General features: G+C 34.6%; 1 protein-coding gene across 2 annotated transcripts in view; it reads left to right on the top strand.

Moving 5' to 3' along the window:
• Positions 1-485: 485 nt before the first annotated feature.
• Positions 486-21,467, top strand: part of LOC115442184 (titin) — a 33,751-nt gene continuing 12,769 nt past the window's right edge. Inside the window, exon 1 of one of the 2 annotated variants that reach the window (XM_037447133.1) lies at positions 486-763. The gene's annotated coding sequence lies outside the window, so the exon portion shown is untranslated. Of the gene's footprint in view, positions 764-821; positions 932-21,467 lie in introns of those variants that run through there. The other variant, XM_037447139.1, reaches the window with a different exon arrangement.

Genomic DNA, 21,467 nt, shown 5'->3' with positions numbered 1-21,467 from the left:
TAATATTGTGGTTTTTATTAATATATTTTTTATGTACTTTATTACATACTGATTTGTGTATATAAAAGTAACTCGTTCAAGTAAGTAACGGGTGTGTATCCAAAGCAACGGTTTTTGACTTGCCTACTGTCTTATAGATATATATTCTAAAGTTGGCAAGTTGAGTACCTTGCAATCTGAAAGCAGTATATCTTCAGACAAAACGGATTGGCAACCAATAATTTTGAAAAACCAGGACTTATGAGTATTATAGGGTTGAAATTTGCGTATTACAGTGTTTCCAATGTATCTCATTCTGTTTACTGATACGGCGACATATTGCACATCGCGACTGCGACAAAATGTCTTTGCCATTGACTTTCATCTCCCTGATGGCGTGTTTTGACACGACATCTGATGGATTGCGAACGTGTGTAGATGCCTTTAATTCGCTCATCAACATCCCTGTTGGACAAATGAAGGTTGGCACGCTTGGATCGCTTTCAGTGTTACTTCAATTCTGAACTGCATCGGGTGGCGACGCTGGAACCGTACTTTAGGGAATGCGAAGAGCCTGGAAATACCGCCATTGGCATTAGAAGTGTTCCGACCGCCGCGCGCACTTGTCGCCTTCGCTGGGTTTTCGCTCAAACAATAAAATTATAAGCGATTCGTTTATAAATAGCCGCCGAGCGCCGACTTGGTTCGTGAAAACTGCGTAGTGGCAGTCTGGAGGATTGGAGGCGTGCGGTGCGCCGGCGCTGCTACGATCGACTGCTCCCAGGTTAGTACACCTGTCCCACGTAAAGCAATGTCATTATCACTATTATTATAATACAGATAACAAAGCTTCATTCATCGGTCGACGTCGCGCCGCGCCCGGCTGCCCACCGACCGCTTGGCACCGCGTGCGCGAAAAAAATCCGTGTTAAAGTTAATTCCGTAGTTTAACGTAAGTAACCGGGAAGCAATTAACGGTCTAATGTGTTGATGGAAGTGACGTGTGTACTTTTCTGTTTAACTCATTCATTTATAAGTGCCAACTCTCGTCTGTCAGGATTCTGAAGTTTAGTGCTCGGAGACACCGTTACATACAAAGACGATTAGTGTAATTAGAACGTTGAATAATACACTAGAGTGTCTCCCGTGATACATTAGATTCACATCGGAATGCTTTAGAATAGCGCTTGATAATAATATTCATTACTATGTAATAGCACTTACTTGAAATTATACGTGCAAATTGGAATTAATTGCGTCCAAGAATGTTAGTTAAGAAAGATTATCGTTTATTTTTATGATAAAGCGTGGGCGCGGGGACAATTTCTAACGTTTCTAGAATGGTACGGGTGTAGTGTAATATCAAATCTATTTCTGTTAAACTGTGACGTTGGTAATGAAGCACTTTAAAAAATTGTTTACGGACCGCATCGCGATAAATCAACCCGAGAGCAGATGGACAAGTGATCGATAGCTCGTTAGAATATTTTGCGGCTTAATTTTTGACATATCAGCATAAAATTCGTTTATATTGTTTTTTTTTTAAATAGTTTCTAATATCGATTAACCAAGATGTCATAATGTGGAGTATTTTTATTAAAACTGAATTAATTTTATTTGGAATTTAGGTTTTCTGTTTCTTGCTGCTTGATCAGCGTGTAATCTAAAGTAGATGAAAACATAACATGAATTTATTAGCTCTTAGAATGTATAAATTCAAGTTAACCTCGAAGTGGAAAGTATTCCCTCAAATAATTATCATAATTAATTGCAATACGTTTGAGAACAGCTGCTATTGGTTAACATTATTTTTCGAAGAAAATCAGTGGTTAATTAATATGTATTAAATATCTATCAACACGTCGAAACTGTAACATATTTCCGAGAATATAAAATTAGATTTCAATCAAGAATTGTTAGAGATTGATAGTTTGTAAACAAGTGAAAATTGGTAAGATTTTTGGCGTAGAACATAGAAAAAATAAACAGCCAACGTCTGTTTCAAAACTTGGACGTACCGACCCACATCTGTAAATATCAAACGAAATCACATGTATATTCTTCAGATTTACTTGTTTGTTTAACTTTGGTTCGGTTAAAAACAGATTACCAACTGTAATTATAAATAATGTTTGATACAATATGTTAATTTTCAGATATTATTTGCGTATAATGGTTTCTGGTTTGTAGTATTGTGATATCTTGCGGTGTTCGTATACACTAAGAGATAAGTAAAGCCTTGTTGGCTAGATATAATACAATTTTTATTGTATAAAAATATAGTCTTTATTATTTTACTTTTTATCAGATTGAAAATTGTTACCATTACATATAATATACCGATTAGTGAAAGGTAAAATATCTTAATAATATTAGGTTTTTACGTTGCATTTTACTTTGCAAACTAACCCTGTTTTAAATGAATTTTAGCGTTACCCAATTCCTGGATATTATGAGATTCATTCATTCGTTAACGTCATGCAAAACTGAATCATTTGCATGATGCTATTGTTTCTGATCGGTCATGACGCTTACCATCTGGAAGCAGCTTGCTTGTCTTGGCGTTCAATAAGAAAAAAATATTTCAGTGGAGCTATGTAGCAGTTTTTACAATCCTTTAAACTTCCCCCACTACATTTATTCTAGATATTTTTTCTTATGCAAAAAACACATTTCGTCTTTACTCCCTATGGGATAGGCAGAGGTGCAAGCAGTGCACCCGCTTTTCGCCATTGGTCTTTCGTCTCATAATGGGATGAGAGGAGAGTCTATCTCCTTATGGAGCACAATAGTTAAAATAAATGGCTACTGGAATAGTGTTTTATCAAAAAAATAGGCAGAGTCGAACACGAATCTTAATTTTGATACATGTTCACTTTGATATTGAGTTGACAATCAAACCATATACTGATCTTTACCTCTGCTAACATTGGGCCGAAAATCATTCATGAATACTTAATATTTTCACCAAAATTCTACTTTTACTTTGTAATTTTTTTTCATTTTGTAATTAGGTACAATTATGGTGTGTGTGTATTTCTGACTGAAAGTGTGATACTACTGTAATGAATTCTCATAAAGTGTAGCGTTAGGGCGTCTAAAATTAAAATAACTATTGATATTATTATTTTCGAAACTTTTTTATTTTACATCAACGGTGTTCGGATAACTTATTGTAAATAGTTTTCAAAAAGATATGTATGTGGTTTGAGGTTTTATTTCATAATCAGCCTATATCTTTGTCCACTGCTGGACATAGGCCTCCTCCAATATGCGCCATTTTACTCTGTCTTCGGACTGTCGCATCTAGTTCTTACCAGCGACCTTTCGCTGATCGTCACTCCATCTAGTTGGAGGGCATCCTTCACTACGTATGCCGAGTCTTGGTCTCCACTCAAATACTCGTTTATCCGTTGTCGGTTCTTCGACAGATATGCCCTGCCCACTGCCACTTCAGTTTGCTAATCCTGTGTGCTATGTCGGTGACTTTGGTTCTCTGACGGATGGCCTCGTTTGATTTTGATTTGGTTTCATTTAACACAATATGAAAATGGTACTGTGCACTTTCTCTAATACTAAACATTTAACACAATATCAAAATGTAGTTGAAGTTTATGATGAATCACTAGTATGCCTATCCCAGACGTATGATATCATCCTTGCAACTCGCTAAACAGATGCAAAATTTGATTCACAGCCTTTGAACCAATGTATTTTAGTCTTCTATCGAATAGCGAAACGAACTTATGTTTTCATGTATGAAAACAACCATATTGTTATATTTAAAAATGGCCATTATAGTGTGGTGCATTGCAACATTTTTATGTTTTGTTATTGATTTTTTGTGTGCGATTAAGAAGTTATTGTAAGTATATTTTTCGCTATATGACGACATTCGCTAACAGTGGTGAAGCATGAAATTTTCTGAAATGTAATCCGACACAACATATGAGTATTAATAGACAAAAATGTAGTTTGCAAATCGTTTTTATAATATGATAATTATAAATTTCGTAAGCTGAGCCGGTACGAAACAAAAAGGAAAGGATTATATGGACTTTTCGCCACTGCAAGCTAGCTGCTGATCCTAAACGACATGACCACCCATAAACAGTAACACCACAGAAATTTTAATCTCGAAGCAGTGCAAATCGTTGTACTTCTCACATCACCCGACATTCGACAATGCTCGTGCACAATATTCATCTGGATAGCGACAATGCACTAGTTGCAATACACATGAACGATAGAGCATGTTTCGTCTATAAACTGTTTTTGTGCCATTAATTTAAAAAAAAGGTATTTGATTAATTTCTTTGCGGGATAAAGACAAATTTGTGTTTCCTGAGACTCGCCGAGTTTCTTCGCTCTGTGTCATAAAATGCGCGCTACTGATCCTGGCTTACAAGAGCTGTAGTGGTGGATGCGAGGGTGAGAAAGTCTCTAGTATTTACTAAGACGAAATAATAATATAATAATATCAGCCCTGCATTATATACTGTCCTACTGTTGGGCACGGGCCTCCTCTACTCCTGAGCGGGAATAGGCCTTAGTCCACCACGCTGGCCTAGTGCGGGTTGGTAGACTTCACACACCCTCGAAAATTCCTAATAGAGAATTTCTCAGGTATGCAGGTTTCCTCACGATGTTTTCCTTTACCGTTAAAGCAAGCGATAATTCACACATTTTTTTTAGAAAAGTCAGTGGTGTGTGCTCTTAGGAAAAGACGAAATACCACCTAATAAATGGTTTGGTATTCTAGAATGATCTCAATTCCGTTAAAAAAGTTGTTGTTAATGTCTCTCAATATTTTGTATTCCCAAATTCCCATTTGGATCAGAGAAGCATATTACCGCCTACATACTAAAGTGTAATGCCCAATCGTCTGGGTTTACGAGCCGAGGTGTTCCCTCACACCTGAGTGCCGCCAACATGACGTCATTACACGTCATATCATTGTCCGCATTCAGCAAGTGAAACTGTTTTTGGCTGAGTTCTGAATTGAAGTTTGTGCCTGGTGTTGTGATCGTCACCTTTCTTATAATAGAAGGGTTAATGTTGTTAATGGGCTTTGTAAAGTGACTACACAGTCCCTGATAGGTTCAGATAGAGTTCAGACAGGAGATGGTTTCATCGCCAGTCGACACAATTATGCCGGCCCGACTGATTGATAACCAAATAATAAGGGTAGTTTATTTTGAGGATTGATTTGGTTGATTGATCATTTTTGCATGTTCTTTTACGGAACCAAAAATCTCTAAAAACTCTTGCAAAAAAAATGTTAAAAGTAAACCATTTGGTCATTCAGAGAAATGTCTATGTTTCATATTCCATTCACATAGATGACGAAGTTCATGCATTTACTTCTACAAACCTACAAAATATAAGCAACATATACTAGGATAGCATAAAGAGGAGAGTATAGAATATCTGCTACTTAATTATAGATCCTATTACAAGACCTTAATCGAATGTCTTTTTAAACTTCATAGTTTTAAAGTAATTTATTCCTCCCTCACTAGGGTAGGCAGATTTTTTTTCAGTCTATAAGGGACAAATGCTTAAATCGGCAAAAATACGAGACTACCTTTTTTGTTTGGGACAAATAAGAAACGAAATTATTTTGTTACATTTTTAAATATTTTTGCGAAGATCGAATCAGTTTTAACGTATTCTTATTCGTTTTAACACATTTGTAACAATCAATACAATTATAATTATAATTAGAAACGTGTATCAACTAGCTTTTTATAAAATTTATTAAAAATCTAGTCGTATTGATATGTATGCGAAAATGAGAACGTTGCGTGCGTGAGTGCGTGTCAAAAAGTCTGGCCCGCCGGGAGATTTAAAAATATGCCTAAAATATGGGATGTCGCGGTAAATGCGGTAAGTCTGGTAACACTATTCCTCACCTTCATTTGCTTATACATTTTATATTGTCTCAAAACACTTTTGGCAAATCTAATGCAGTTTCAACCAACCCGCGCCAAAACATTTTCAACAAAAATACAATAGTTTTGAGTTCAGACACCTCTGAATTGTATATTTATCAATAATAGCTCCATTGTCTATAACCATAGATTATAATTTGGCTTCTAGATCGTTTATCATTGAGGCCGAATGTTCGCATTTCGTCTGTAATCATTTGGCTACTAATTTCGTTATGTGTTTGTTTGTTGAAGTCTATTGCTCGATAAATCGTCTTTACAGTATTTATATTAGCCAGAATATTCCTTTGTTAGCAGATGTTTGGTATATTTTAATTTGTAGTATAAATATATGTGTTTGTATGTGGATCTATTAGAAGAGTTAGTTACGGTATTATTTTGAAAATAAAATAGGTATCACTACATAGTATAAAACAAAGTCGCTTTCTCTGTCCCTATGTGTGCTTAAATCTTTAAAACTACGCAACGGATTTTGATGCGGTTTTTTTAATAGATAGAGTGATTCAAGAGGAAGGTTTATATGTATAATAACATCCATTAAATAGTTGAGAAATATTGCAGCCGTGCGAAGCCGGGGCGGGTCGCTAGTATGAAATATAATTTAACGTAAATATAATTTAAAGTAATCGAGGTATAGTTTCTATGCACACTAATGTTACGGTGTTGGGTTCCATCTATGGGTTTATAGAATCAATTACAATCTATAATTGTTGTACGAAATGGCCAGAGGCTCGCTATATTGCACGAGGTCTAATTTAACTGGCGAAACTTGAGTTACATCTCTACCTACCCCTGAAAAGGGAAAAGCGTGATTCTGATTAACGTTTATATTATTTCAATAAGTTTTAATATATAAGTCGAGGTATTAAATCGAACCTGTATCCTAACATTCTGTTCCTTACCAAGCTATTACGGTACACCAAGTAAATATAAAATCACGCGCAAGTTTCTAAACTAAAAATATAAAGTAATATTTTGTAAAGTTAACCTTGGTGGAATCAAAGAGAGTTTTATAGCGGAAACGGTTCTAAAACTTTGTTGTTGCAAGCTTTTATGCGAGGACGTTGTATCTACTACGATAATGTTATCAGCTTTAACATTAAATCAATACTTTGGCATGAACAGGGACTTTTATCAGTAATATTGGATATTAATATTACATACACTTACATACATCTTTTTATATTGCTTTGAATGATGAGACGAGTTTCCCGTTCGCCTGATGGTGAGCGATACGTCCATAAACAGTAGAACACCATTCAACACCTTGAATAACAAATTATTGTTTGGTATTCCACTGCGCTCGCCATCTTGAGACATGAGATGTTAAGTCTTATTATGTTCAGTTGTTACGCTGGCTGGCAGGCAGAGGTTCAACCAGGACCTTTACTATAGCCTCGTATGTTCCGTCCCATGCTGTGAAAACTAACACGATGACTGCCTTGATGGCTTAGATGTATTGTGTATGCAGTACCACCGCTCTGCAGAACCAAGTTCAAATACTGGCAAAGTGATATTGGTTTTTCTGCTCAGTATTAGTATGGAATTTGGATTTTGTATAGGTACCCATCATGTTATATCGTATGACGGAACATACGTGGTGAAAAGTGGGGATTCTGGTTGCACCTCTGCCATTACCGTCACGGATAAAAGGTGACATCACACGTGATGTGCGTACGTGTGTGTATTTAATGTTCAAAATGGTATTTTTTGTTTCTAGTTTATATTGTGATATTATATTCTTGTATGTTACGAGCGCGTGGAATTTAATTATGTTGTTTGATATGGTTACAAAAATATTTAGAAACTATTCCGACTAACTAACGATAGTTTACCCTTTTTTAATATATAATGCAATACATATATAATAGAGAAAAGAATTATTCCTCCTTACGCAAACCAATCAACGACAAAGGATATTACGCAAAAATTTATCACAAAAATTCTTTTCTTCTACTCCAAGAATTCTTTGATTTATTTCTTTATAATTTCCATACAAAATGTTATCCGAATTACCCGTAATGGCCCTTGCGGACCTTAAATTCTTTCGCTTTTACCAAGTCTATTTCCTTCGTAAAAATGTCCCGAAATTTAGATGTTAAATGGAAAATCCATGTCTATTACTGTACCGCGGAATAAAAATACTCTATGTGCTACTTTTTTGTTCGTTTACGGTTTGAGTGGTTTAATTTTGTTGACATTCGCTCGGATAGCGACCACCGTACACAAGGTGTTAAAACCGGCCATAGTGGCTCAGATGTGTCGCGTTTTGTAATCAGCCTGTGTATATTCGGTTCCAATGGGCCGGCATAATTGTGTCGACTGCCGAGGGGTAATCTTCTCTCATCAGTCGACATTCTATTGGACCCTATTCTACTTACCATCAGGTGCAGCGGGATCATTTTGCCAGTATTTAAAAAAGGAAAAAAAAAAACATTCGAATTAAGAATAAATTGTTTGGTTTTGCTGTATAATGTTTATAGCACCGGTGGGGTTGAACTATATCATTCTTATAAAAATTTCGCAAAGCTATGCTTAGTTGCGTCTTGACTAATCTGTTCTTAATCTTTTAATCACCGATGTTTAATTTTGACGGCTATTTAAATATTTAAGCAATGCTTAACCACCTCTTAACGCTAAAACAAGTTTATAAGTAAAAGTTTTGGTAATCGGTGGCAAAGCAATTGATTAAAACATAAGAGGAGTTTATAAATAAGATTGTAATAAGAGTTTATAAATAAAATTGTAATAAAGAACATAAGAGGTATTTTTCGCGACTTGCCATTCGTGAATATTATTTTCCGATTTCAAAGTGCAAATGTGCAATTTCCAGATAAAATACAGTGCGTAATAATCCAGAAATTGGTTTATATGTATGCCAAATTTCACCCAAAACATAAACAGTTTCTATGTTACAAATAATAATCGCTGTATAAGAAAAAGAATTTAAAAAGGGAGTAAGATAGAGTAGTATACAACTCTTCGAAGCAGTAATCTCAAACAAAATCCGATTTTAAACTCCAGCAATTAAAGTTTTTATTCCTGATGATTCAAAGCTTGGGCTATCCCACAAGTCCATATCGGCCGGTAAATCTAACGTAAGTTCATTAACACTTGGCAATGTTTATAGACTACCTGGACCTTTGCATTTCATTATTGGAACTCTGCCAAACGTTTAAAAACATTCAAACACTGATAAATATTATGGAATGAGTTTTTATGATTTATGATCGAGAACTAAAAGGGCTTTGATTTAATAGGATTGTTAAAAAACTTGTTAAAAAAGTTTTAAATTTATTTAAACACTTTTGCTAGTGGCTCTGTGTGAAAGTTTTTGTGAAATAAAAGTAGTCTTTTCTAGGGTCTCAAACTATTTCCATACTTAGTTTCATCGGAATTCGTTCGATAGTTTTTGAGTTAACGCGTTCAGATGCGACGGGGTTCGTTTTATAATATGTGATTTTTGTTATATCTTAGTTTTATGATTAAAAAAAATAATAATAATGATGTTATATTTCCTAACAAGGCATGTGCAAAGCGATTTTTTAATTTTCATATTTATAATAAGTTTTTGTGAGTAAGTTTCAACGAATTTATTATCTACCAAAGTTTAAATTATAAGTAAAGATTTATTGTTAATATTTTGGAGAGTTTTCTGTGAGTAACCTTCAGACGTATGCCAAAAAGGATTAATAAACATTAGGGCCGACAAGTAAAAATATATTTCTAAAATGATTCGTGGCTTTAATGAAGTAATTTTACATACATTCACCATTAATGGATGGCTTATTGAGAGACGATAAAATCTTCTAATAAATACATCAAGTACATGTTATAAAATTAAAAGTTTATAATTTAGTCTTTGTTTTAGTGTTAAGCCAACAATATCTTGTTTTAATTTTATTCGAAAAACAAGTTAATAAAATAGTTTAATAATGCTTTAAATCTGTGGGACTTTAGGGCTCTACAAATTTAGACTTGTAAATCTGTTTGGAATTGTGAGATTAATCCGTGTGTTTTTGTTGCGTAAGGTGACACGTGTTCAGAAATAACTTGACTCTATATTGACAATAAAGATGTTATTTGTGACATTTTTGTTGATCGAATGTTTGCGTTGTGGTTTTATTTAAATTGACTGCATATGATGACCACTAAATAAAAAAAATACTTATATAAAAAAGTCATTTCGTAAATTATAGTATACGCACCCTATTTTTTGTAAGTTACAAACTTACGCAAGTAAAACCTACAATTGTCTTCCCGCCCTAGTTTTGTAAAAACATTTGCACTAATACTATTGCTGTTAAATAAAACATATCGCATTAGATATATGGGTATGACGTTAGTGTAAAAACGATGATGACTTATAACTCTGCCAAGTTAGAAATAGAAAACCGTGAGAGAAAGCGATATATATTTTTTACTGAAACTTAAATTCAAATTTGTATTGAAATAAAACTATTTTACGAATTTTATCATGGTTTTTTATATTATAATTTTCTCTTGACGTTTCGAAGACTTTGCAGTCTTCATGATCACGGCGTCATAGTTTCTCCCATGACAATACCATAATATTCGTAAAATAGTTTTATTTAAATATCTAACATTCTCGAAAACATAAGAAATCATTATTCGAACTCGTAGATTTCAGATAAACGGTTTTGCCTATGGCAAATGGCATATTATGGCATACTTACATATTTGCCATTCAGGTACCAAACCACCTTGTAGGTTTTCCGTCGATGTGAAAATATTATTTCTGGACATCATGGAGTACAATAATCGGGAGTAACTAACTCACATTGTATTTAGAAACAGATATAACAGTTAACTTTAGCTTCCTTGAGCGTTACTGTGTCTCAAATTCTTGTTTTATCGCAAAATTACGAATTCCCTTTCCCTAAATCAATGTAATATTTAATGATCACTGAGTCTCTTATGAAAAAGCGGCGATAGCCTAGTTCGGTGTGGAAAAATGTCCAGACGAATGTTCGCAGGTTCAAATCCCAAGGCCACACACCTGTGACTTTTTTAAAATTATGTGTGTATTCTTTGTGAATTATCGCTTGCTTCAATGGTGAAGGAAAACATCGTGAGTAAACTTGCATACCTGAGTAGTTCTTAACAGTAATTTTTAGGATTTGTAAATTCTACCAATCCGGTCTAGGCCAGCGTAGTGGACTAAGGCCTAATCCCTCTCAGTAGTAGAGCAGGCCCGTGCAGTGGGACAGTATATAATATAAGGCTGTTATTATTATTTTTATATTTGTCTCTTATCACATTACAGGCCAGTATATAACTAGAAATTTAAGCGTTTGACAGTACCATGTGACCGCGTGTCAAACAATAGTGTTACGGCTGGTGGCGCAAGGCCAAAGTTCTAAAACAAGAGCTTTATCTCTGTGCACTATTGCACGCATATCGGATGCGATAGCTTGGAACTATGTCAAATATAATAATTAGTTTTATATTTTTGTTTAATTTACCTATCATGTTTTTATTGTTATGTATTTTTTGTTCCACGCCATCCTTTACTGTTCTATCATTGTAATTCACTAATCCAAGCGATTAATCCATTGAGCCATGCCTTCCAAATAACATAAATACTCTTTGAATCCATATTTCAAAGATACATTAAAATGTATCGTTGATTCTGACCGACTTAGCACATTTCAATATACGTATAAATCAAAACGCAGACGTTCGGCAGTGGCCCCGACAGTGGAGCTAAAAATATAGCTTCCGCCTTTCTTAGCGTATCGCGGGATTTCTTACGTAGCTCGTTGGCTAAGCTAAATCCGTTGCTTTCGCGATGTCTTTTACCGGCTCCAGTTGCTTTTTCTGGTTGGAATATGCTGTGCAGAAAATATTTAGTTTAGTTTTTTTGCCAAGAAAGTTCTTTGTTAAAAGGCTTAATATAGTTGAGCTGTTATACAATTTCGTTTTTTTGATCGATTAATAAACCTCATTTTGTATTTTGTGAGATAAGGCCTATATCCAAAACAAGGTTTATCCGTAGCAAATTTCATCCAAATGAATTCAGCAATTTCGGCGTTTACTTCTAACAAACATGAAAACATTTTTATGAACTGGATCATCATTAGCCTATACCTCCTCCAATATGCCCCATTTTACCCGTTTCACCATTTAATGAACTTAGAATTTATAAAGTAAGATAAGCTAAGGTATTAACTGTATGTCCCCGAAGACAACCAGTAGTTATTTGCCCCGAAGCAAGATCTATGTTCAAAGTCGTTTAATATTTTCTGGACGTCATAAAAATATCCATTAATATGTCAATTCTAAAAGAAATCTTTATTGTCTCGCTAAAAGCCGGAGGCGATGGAATTTTTTTATAGCGCAAATGTAGGTCGCTCTAAGTTTTCAAGAACGAACATTTTTAAGTAGCCCTGACTTATTTGACATGTTTTTGGGATTTATTATACTTGAATTTACAAAAGACGATGTTTTTTTGTACACGGGATGAAGTTTGTCATTCAAAGATTAAATTCAAGTGAATATTGCTTTGTTTTTCTGTACCATATTTGAGGTAAACGATTGAGAAATAATTTTATTTCTACCAATTAATTAGGCATCTGATGCTTCAAAAACTGTTCAGTAAGGTATTCAGATTTAAGATACCAGAAGGGACTTTATAGCTTTATGCAAAATTATTTACCGCAGTGAAGGGAACCGCTTTCTCTGTGTCGCTATCATTTTAATTTGAAGGCCTTTTTCTTAGTCAGGCACTTTTGACAAAGTAGTAGTGGTTGCCGCTCTGGTAATTCGGAAACATGGCATCATCAGTCGTCTCAGCGATGTTCGCAGCTCTGCTAATCCTTCTCCATTTTTTTTGGTTAATAGCGATGAGTAAACTCTGTCATGGACTATATTGCCATTGACGTAAGCAGTACTGCAAATTTCAAGGCGCTACCACCAGCAAATGTGAAATTTTTAAAGTTATCTATTCCAACTTTATAATGCCATTTATTCTGCGAGAGCCCTTAATTTAATTTATTTTCTAGTAATAGTTACTATTTGGTTTTACGGTATCTTTAGTTTTTTAGTACATACCAGCTCAGAAATCAAATCCACGACCATTGAGCTACACAATTTAAAAACATAATCTAAGAAAAAAAACTGTCGTAAATAAAAGCAGGTAAAAAACCCACTGATGAACCAGAAAACAACTTTGTTATTAAGATTTACAAGAAAACTTTTAAACAGATATTACTTGTCTTAATATTTTGTTAGGCCATTAAAAGAATTACAATAACAAAATAAATTCCACTTTGTAACAAGTTACAATGTCTTGAGTAGAGAGTTAAATCATTTTATCCCGTTTTGTAAACTTGTGAACAAATTATAATAAATTACAGTTAGATTTTATGAATTTTATAACAGGTTTAGTGTATCCATACAGTGCTTAAGTACATACATAAGTACATGCACATAAAGTAGATTTAGAATTTGCTAGTAAATCGACTGAATTGATAATCTTTGTGGAAGTTAAAGAAAACTCGCCAAAGCGGCCGACGTAATTGTGTTGCGGTCCGGGATCAGCCTGTGTATTACCTATTCCAGCTGGCCGGCTTAATTTATCGACTGTCAAGAGGTTATCACCGCTCGTCAGTCGACATTCTATTGGACACTTACCATCAGGCGCAGTTGGGGCACTTTGTTGTGTCCGTATCAAAAACGATGTTGTGATTTATATATGTAGTTTGTGTTCGATTCCGAAATAAGATTAAACTGTTTTAGGTTCAATACGTATTGAGTCCGCAATGCCATGGGCCTTACAGCGGAACCATTTTTGCACAAATATATTACTGGTGGTAGGTTTCTCATATAGGACAGTCGGCCTGGGTAGGTACCACCGTAATGTCTATTTCTACCGCCTAGCAGCAGTGTGTAGTCACTATTTTGTTCCGGTTTGAAGGACATTGTAGCCAGTGTAACTACTGGATATAATGAGACTTAACATCTCATGTCTAAGGATCGCAAGCGCAGTGGCATACCAAACAATATTTTCAAGTTATTGGATGGGGTTTTACTGTTTATGGGCGATCGTATCGCTTACCATCAGGCAAAAAGTAAACCCGTCACATTATCAAAGCAATAAAAACAAATATGTACATAATTATATTCGCTTTCGTCAATTAAGTCTTCAGTTTTCAATTATTCGTAGGAGAATATTATAATGTAAACTACTCCATTGAAAGTTATAAGAATCGCAAATAACCATTATTCAATTACGAAAAGATAACATGTGTTTGAGGTTAGTTGGCGTGTAATACATTTCTAGCGCTTCCTGTTTATTCTACTATGAACCCGCTTCTCTGTGAACTACATTTAGTTTACAATGAAATGGAATAGTATCTTTAAGTTCTGCTCGCCTAGTACTGTTGATTTGTACTAACTACAATAATTTGAATATTTTGACGCAAGATCTATGATTATTGAAAAATAGATATTTGGTATTTAAAAATTAGAAATAAAACTTTTATGAAACTAATAACTAAAAACTCTACGTACAAACATAACTAAAAAAGTCATAAGAAATCAAAAATCGCAGTTTCGTTTACTTAGACGATATAATTATTCTACTTATTTTAGTTTTAAAAACGTATTATTGAAGCGATTTGGAAAACAATCTATGGAACCAATCTGCAGGCATATTCTATGGATTAAAAAATATTTTTTTAAATCGGTTCATAAATGAATGTGTTCTGAGGTAACAAATATTTAAAAAAAATACGTTGAATCGATAACCTCCTTTTTTGAAGTCAGTTAAAATCAAATAATCTTCAACTGTTTTAACTTGTAACATACCCATTTTTTTTGTAAAAATCCCAACATTCGATGTATTTATGATTATGACAGCACTTATTGTTGTAACACACACGAATCACGCATTTATCCCCGAAGGGGTATGCGGAGGCGCAATCAGGACACCCACTTTTCGCCAAATGTGTTATGTCTTATGATGTGATAGAGTATGAGTCTATCATATCGGGCACAAATTCCAGACTCCGGGCTTACACTGAGCAGAAAAACCCAAATAACACTTTGCTAGACCCGGGATTCGAACCCAGGAGCTCAGAGCGCTGGCGTACCGCGCATGCAGTAACTACGCCATCGAGGCAGTCAGATTGTTGACGAATCGAGTTTATATTTAACAGACTAACAGAAACTAATAAATCCACCGCCGGTCGGTTTTGCATCGTATAAATATTTATCGAAACTGCATTTAACATGTATTACAGTACGACTGAAGTGCTGAGGTCTCAGAATCGACGCCGGGTCGGGCAGTGAAATTCTTTTATGTAATCACTATCACACTGGAGTCTGGAATTTGTGACCGATATGGCGATAGACTTTCTTCTTCTCTTCTTTGTGAATTTTTCGTTCGCTTTAACGGTGAAGGAAAACATCGTGAGGAAACCTGCACATCTGAGAAGTTTTCCGTAGGAATTTCGAAGGTGTGTTTAGTCTACCAATCCGCACTAGGCCAGCGTGGTGGACTAAGGCCTATTCCCTCTCAGTAGTAGAGGAGGCCCGTGGCTAGCAGTGGGCAAGTATATAATACAGGGCAGTGGCGAAGCGTCCATACAAGCCGATTCCCACCGGCTTCCCTTTTAGGTTTTCGGTGATACTAAACAATATATTTAATAGGTAAATTTAAATTTACAACATATCAGACTGGACATTAATTATAATAGCTTAACTTATTAATAATGATCAATTAAGAATGACATCTATCGGCCAGTAGCTCGATGTTTGTTAATTTAATTGTTATCGATTACTTATTTTAAATAACGTTAGATGGCGCATCTTGTATTTAGTTCCACAGAAATTCCGTTACCTAAGTGAAATTGTGACGCTACAGGAGCAAGGTAACCCGCTGTCAAGCGGCTTAATGTCGTAGTATGTTTTTTAATATAGATGGCAGCACTTTCTATGCTAGTGTTTGTTGGAATCGTGCGGAAGATGTGGGCGAAGGGAACCCGAGCTAGTTCGGCTTCACATTAACCGACTATATATAGCTGTCACTTTTTGCGTCCATCAATCGTCATAATTTATTATGCTACCAAGTTTCGGTGTTTGTAAATTGTCATATTCATTTTATTTTTTGATAGTTATGTGATATTTAGTTACCAGCGCTTTGTTTATTTATAAACTACAAAAATAAATGTGTATTATAATGGAAATAACTACCTGTGATCAGTTTAATGTCTACCTTTACGTAAGTATATTATTAGTCGGTGATTTCACATATTAGTATTTAGATGGTAAAATATTGGAAGTAGATCTGAAAGTTTTTGATTTTAGACGCAAAATGTTTGTTAGAAGAATATAAATATTATATTTTACTGAATTTAAAATAACACCACGATACAAGCAAAAGTTAACGAATAACCTTTCTTGATTATAATTTTAATTGATAATTATATAAGTTTATCATGTAGGTAGACTTAAACTGTTGGTCTGTTTGGCGATCGTGATACCTATTTTTATTACATTTACAGTTTTATTTTGAAAATAAACAGATACTTTTAGGTAGGTAGTGTGGTTATTATTTTAATACTTACTTTTGTTGCTGTTATAACAAATTAATAGGGAAGTACTTATATTTGTGATTAATGGAAGAAGAATTATCTACGTTTATTGTTCGATTTTATGAATGTTTCAATTATTTAAATATAGGTGATTTAGTAGGTATGTTAACGTTTGTTGATTTCGAATCAGGACTAATCCGTTGTCTTAGTTTTTGTTTTCCGATAAATTGCCCCCGATATCTTAACAACCGCCAATTTTTTTTACACCGGGTTACCTTTTGAAAAATTTCACCCTTCGCCACTGATACAGGGCTGATATTATTATATGGCAATAGACTAGTCACCTATCCCATCACGGGATGGAATACACACAGCGATGGGTGCTAGTTGCATCTCTGCCTACCCGTAGTCGTTAAAGGCGTTCGTGTGTGCATTTTATCACAATAAACCAGGAATCAGTACGCTACGCTTTCATAACGAGTGTATTAAATTTAATGATGGTATAACTCTGTCTTTCGTATAATTGGGATGAAAATTTTGTTTAACAATAATATTTGAAATGATAAAATATGTTATAAATACAATTTTGCTTTAAGTTTACCTTGTTATGTTAGATCAGGTAACTTGTTTGACCCGGGTTCGAGTCTCGGGTCGCGCAAAGTGACATTGGCGTTTCATTTTCTGGTTTTTTAATTTAATCTAGCAATCAGCTTGCCCCCTTTCATATCATGGGACGGATTACGAAACACGTTTGGCGAAAAGTTGGTAGCACTGCTGTCTATTCCTTCGGGGACAAAAGACGTAAATAACATCAAACTAAAATCAAACAAAACACACAAATTACGTGACGTATTTTTTAGATTTGAAAACTTTAACTTTTAAAAATTTACTCCCTTACAGACAGAGTAAAGCTGTGATAACAAGTCTGTTTCTCAGTGCTGACGGCATGGCAGCCTTGAAATATAACAATATTAGCCAATCACAACGGCCCTATGGCTACACACTGCGAAAACATGAAACAGACTTGTCATAGATTTACTAGATTACTACTAGATTTACTCCGTCCTCAGATAAAAAACGTCTATGAATAAGGGGGTATCTTTTTTTATTTTAAAACCCACTTCTGCTCTCCACACATTCACTGGTTTTAAATTATAATACAACGTGAAGTTCCTTGTGTAACCAATTCATTGGAGTTTCATTTTGGCATTGATATTAATTCTGCAATGGGAACCAAGATAATACCTTTTGATCGGATTTTAAAATTGATACAAAACCAACTATTGGAAGCGATGTGCGGAAATGATACGTTTTTGTAGTTTTTATTTTATGTTTTTTTGATTATTGGGTTATGGCGTTCTGAAACAGTGATGCTAGATTAACTTGATAGGTGATGGGTATATATTTTTTCGTACGTGCACAGTAAAATGAACCTTCTGCACCTGATAGTGTGGAGTGGGAGTCCAATAGAATGTCGACTGATGAGAAATGATTACCCCTCGACAGTCGACACCATTATGCCGGCCTGTTAGGGACCGGATATACACAGGTTGATCCTGGAACGCGACACATTTACCTGGGCCACTGTGGCGGGTTTTAATACCTTGTTTCCGCGTTCGCTATCCGGACGGATATAAAATATATCCTACCACCAGCAAAATCTACGTCATTTCGTAATTAATACTGTGTGGCGTTATAAAACAGAAAGAGACAGATATAAATAATTCTTTAGAAATGTAATGTTACGGATTACTTAATAAATATAAATTCAGCCGCCATACATTTGTTATAGCTTGTCGACCTTCTAAAATGTCTTCAGATCTGATTTTAAAATAGATGGTCCACTTCTTTGATATATTTGACTTTTTTATGACACCAACTTTCACGTTTCACAATATATTTACCAACGGAATTTGTACCTATCTTCTATAATTACAAATGTACATATTTGCGCTTATTTGTACGATATTATTTTGTATCACCTTTTTTCGTGCGCAGAACGCATGCAGTTTTTTTTAAATTAAAAAGTGTGCTTAACGTTATCTACGATTTGATCTATTTGATCACTTCTACTACTCTAAGAGAATCTGTCAGAGCGGCAACATCTGGCAGAAGTACACTCACACGCACGACATATTGGCAATAAAACACAAAGTTATAATCAAAAAACTAAAACCAGGAATAATGGTATATATATTATTCTCTAATGATTTTTGACATTATGTTAGCACAGGCACAGACGAGTGTATGGTATCATTTATTAACGCAATATAATCCTGTACAGGGCTTACACTAAATATGACCATAGTTCAATTAAGGCATTAACTTTTATCTCTCATCTCTCATCTCCTAAAGTTTTGTACAAATAAACAACCCTTAAAGCAACAATAAACTATTTCTCAAGACTTAAAGGATTCATAAAAACGTTCAAGTCCGTTCAACATAGGTTGAACACGTCAGTTACAGGAGTTAGTTTCTTGTCTGCAGATTTTTTGCAGCTGTAAGGAAGCCTTCGTAGCTTATAAAGCTCTTTTGTTGGAAATAACTCGCATTTTGCTAAAGAGGTCGGTTATTTTAGTAATATTTTTACAATTCTATTTTCATATTTCGAACAACTTTTTGTTTAAAATTTGAAAATAGAACTAAGTCATGGACATTATTGTTTAGGCGAACTTGGTTCGAATAAAACACACACACTTTTATAACGAAAAAAATATGATTTGGTGATTCGGGGGTTAGAGACGGTAACAAAAGTAAGTGCTAGCTTCCTGAATTAAGAAACTATGAGATTTATGTCATTTAAATATCCCTAGTTAAGGATATAGACCGTAGGATTGTATACATAATAATTATCAATGTTTTAAGGATTATAATCATTAAATATTGCAAGACCAAGCACTAATTTATATGTAAGTACATTGAACTGGAGTAATGGGGTAAGTCTAATTTTATTTTGAAGATATTATGCAGAATATACAGCGATTTGTTTAACTGGTACTGACTTATTCCGTAAATTAAATGGACAGACATTTTACTGGCGGTAGGTCTCTCATATGTGAGAATCCGCCTGGATAGGTACCAACGCAATGTCTATTTCTGCCGCCAAGCTGCAGTGTGTAGTCATTGTTGTATTCCAGTTTGAGGGACATTGTGGCCAGTGTGACTACTGGACATATCTTAATATCTCATGTTTCAGGATGACGAGCGCAGTGGAATACCAAACAATACTTTGTAATTGTGTGAATGTTCTTTCTACTGTTTATGGACGGTCGTATCGCTTAATATTAGACGAACGGCAAGCTCGTCTCGTCATTCAAAGCAATAAAAATAAACATTAGCCATTAATTAATCCAGAAAAGATAACACGGATGGAGCCATGATAAAAACGTATATAAAAGCAAACTCGTAATTCCCAACCTAAGAAAGCTAGTTTCTCTGTCGCTGGAAACCGAGAAAATGTACAATAAAAATTGTTGGATTGTATGCAACATAAATAAACTGATAATTGGGAACGGAAACATTGTTGAGCAATTCGCATTCATAACGTATGTTATTTTTATACGTAACATTTTTGTAAATGTAATGGGACATAAATATTCTTGCGGGGAGGTCGTTTGACGGACTTATGAATTCATTAAGGTCGATTATTGTGGTTGAAATCTTTTTAGATCGGAACGCGAGCAAAGATGAGGGTATATAATCCCAATATTATTACTGAATAATCAGGAATAGAAGATAAAAGTCGCCCCAATAACAATTGTTTTAGAGTGCTGTCTAATAATAAATAATACTATTCATATTTTTATACGGATATGCTAAGTGGAGTGTCTACTGACGAGAGATGATCACCTCTTGCTAGTCGACACAATTATGTCGGCATGTACGTTAGAATAAACGCTCATAATGTAATCGAAAAATGATAAAGTCCTTGTAATAACACGTCAATTTATAATCTGGAGTGCGCAGATGTTTTACATAAAAATATGAGAATTACGAAGTTTCCATCGGATGTCGAAGAGGTATCCGATCGCATTATGCACACGCTATCGCCTTAGGAGATTCCCAGCAGATGAACCTATCTCGCGGAACAGTCTTTGGCTTTCAAGCGAGATTTTCCACAAGGCACGACATTATTTCGAACAAGTTACTGCGGCAACAAGCAAAGCGCTTTTCAAAGGCCATATTTTATCTATATTTTTAAAATCCGAGCAAAAACCCTGAATCGCCGCTGTCTGATATGAAATAGTGCTGCGGACTTCCAATTTATTCGACTGAACTATTTGAAAGATCTTTTCATCGAGAAAAAACGTAGTATATTATGACGTGAACCGTTCCGTTTGTTCTTACTATGCTTTAAACGGGGTTAATGTTCTTGACTGGCTGGATTCTTGCCTAATGCATGTTGGAACTGATTTCTTTTCCAACATAAACTGTGGATTGGACGTTGTGTTTCTTTGGTTTATATTTGCATTGCTTTATGATTCTAATGCTTGTCTTCTATATTACGAGTGGGTTGGTTATATTGATTTTCATTTAGAGTACAACTTTTGTTAAACTCACGAAAGGTTTGATAAGTTGTATTTTTGTGATTTCAGATAGTTTACATGTTTTATTTTTGTTTCTCTTTTTACATATATGAATTTTCAAGGAAAAAATTCTTCGTTCAAGAATCATTATGAAAGATCGATTTTTGTACATGATTGTTTTGCTTACAATAGTTTCGATAGTGGAAAGTTTTTTCAATCAATCAATATAAAGAATGTTGACATATTTTATCAAACAATATTTCAAACCGATCTTTAAAATGGCAAAGCCAATTTCCTCAATATTGATCACTCGCGATGTTTGTTCACTCTAATGGTCGTAAGTTATAGAACGTGTCCAGCTCGCGGCAGACAAATTGTTTCTATTGGCAGAAAGATTTTATAACTTAGCTGTGTGTACTAATGATATAAGTTTAATGTTTCTTAAAAATGTA

Source organism: Manduca sexta, chromosome 6 (genome assembly GCF_014839805.1).
Source record: "Manduca sexta isolate Smith_Timp_Sample1 chromosome 6, JHU_Msex_v1.0, whole genome shotgun sequence".
NCBI lineage: Eukaryota > Metazoa > Arthropoda > Insecta > Lepidoptera > Sphingidae > Manduca > Manduca sexta.
Note: the sequence above shows the minus strand (reverse complement) of the source record. Positions and strands in the feature narration are given on the sequence as shown.